The sequence below is a fragment of the Etheostoma cragini genome, chromosome 7, assembly GCF_013103735.1.
Source record: "Etheostoma cragini isolate CJK2018 chromosome 7, CSU_Ecrag_1.0, whole genome shotgun sequence".
Classification (NCBI taxonomy): Eukaryota; Metazoa; Chordata; class Actinopteri; order Perciformes; family Percidae; genus Etheostoma; species Etheostoma cragini.
The window spans coordinates 26,422,859-26,424,888 of NC_048413.1; positions in this window are offsets into that span (position 1 = coordinate 26,422,859).

Sequence of the window (2,030 nt, forward strand, 5' to 3'; positions counted from 1 at the left end):
CCTGGGTCTTCCCTGAGGTCCCCTCCCAGCTGGACGTCCCTCCACCTAGTCCTGGGTCTTCCCCGAGGCCTCCTCCCACCTGGACATGCCTGGACCACTTCCCTAGGGACCCCCCCAGGAGGCATCCTTACCAGATGCCTGAACCACCTCAACTGGCTCCTTTCGACGCAAAGGAGCAGCGGCTCTACTCCGAGCTCCTCTCGGAGGACTGAGCTTCTCAAAAGCACGGACAAACTCATGGTAGGTGGGGGGGGGGAAGGAGAGCAAGATGACAAGCACTGCTTGCAAGGCAGCATTATGAATCATTGAAGACAAGACTTGGCACACTCTGCGTACTGTCTAGAAGCCTCAGCCTTGATAGGATGAGGACCCTGATGGATACACAAGTTCTGGATCTAGTACCGCTTAATGTAAACACACACAGACAGTGATGCATTGTGCCAGTGTACTGCAGGCCCTCATCCAGCCTGGAGCTGCCAGACCTCCGTGCTGGGCTGGAAGAAGGCCTTCATGCCATGCGCTGATAAGCCCAGCAGAGGCTCTGGTTCCCACTCAGACCACGTACAGGATCTGGCAGCTGAACGGGAGATAACCCAGTCCTGTTGCTCTAACACTGCAACCATCACTGCAAGACATGGTTTTTAAGCCAAAGACCCCTAAATCCTTGCGTTGTCTTCCCGTCAAAATTGAAAATTAACACTTGTGTTGATGTTTTTTATCAATGTTATTAACTTTTTCTTACGTTTTTGTCAATTTTTTCAACACTTTTTATGTTTTTTTTCAATGTCGGTCACTTTTTTTTACGTTTTCAACACTATGCAACAGTAACTTATTAACTTTATTATTATTAAGTTTTGGAATTTATGTTCAATTAACCTAATTTCTATGAAATTATACCTAATGTTTGAGTTAGAAAAGCAGAAATTAGGAATTATTGAGACTAAAATTAAAGGAAGGATGTTGATGATAATCACAGACTGGAATATGTCAACTTTTACTCAATACTATTTCAAAAACACTTCCATTATTTTTTCCAAATGCTATAAAATTGAATAAGACGCCCCAAAATTAATAAAAGTAGAGATGTGTACTTGCCAAAGAGCGTTGGGTGGAATCAATCATGTTATTTTGGGGAATTAAAAATAGGAAAAAGGGTCAATTTGACCCGAGGACAACGTGAGGGTTAACTGAAAGAGAGATGGAGCAGGGACCCCCTACTACATTTATTATAAAAAGTTAAGTTACATGATAAACAATAAAGTGAGGGCGGCCTATTGTCTTCATCTAGACCTTTTTTGCATAGAATCCTAAGATATTAAAATATATGCCTAATAATTTTTGGCATGGTTTTACGACGTTTTAATGTTAAACGTACATGTGGGACAGTAAATCCTCAGGATTAATCAGTCTTACCTTAGTCCAAATCCTTAACTATGGTCACCTGGTCCTCAGATCTCTGCAGGGTAAACCCAGACCACTAGCTGGACTATCTGTCTAATCTGAGTTTTTTCTCACATGACTATTTCACAGCGTCTCCGTGTGGAGTTTTTCAGATTTTCTGTTTTAAAGAAATGCTATTAAACCTGAGCCCGTTTTCCTCCCATCCCCAAATGTTATGCGGCGTATCCAGACCCCCCTTCAGGGTGCTTTGGAAGAGGGTCTGGCAAAACAAGACTACCCTTACCTGTAGGCCAGTAAGCAGTGGGGACTTATATTTGTTAATATGTTGGATTCATGTTAAGACTTTTTAGTTTTTTGGTCTTGGACCCCCTGTCAAAGATCTGTGCACCATAGGGGTGAAGTAATAAATAGAGGGTGGGGGGGGGCTAGGTGATAAGAAAGTAAAAATTAGTTGTTTTTTGATTAAAATTGAATTTGTGGTCATAAAACACTTAATTTCCTGATTTGTTCTGCAACAATTCTTGCCTTTTTTGCATCAAGTTATGTTCCAAATGTTTTTATCGATGTAAATGAATTTATAGTAGGTTTTATGTTGGGTTGCACCGGCCAGTTTTGATTATTGGGGGGGG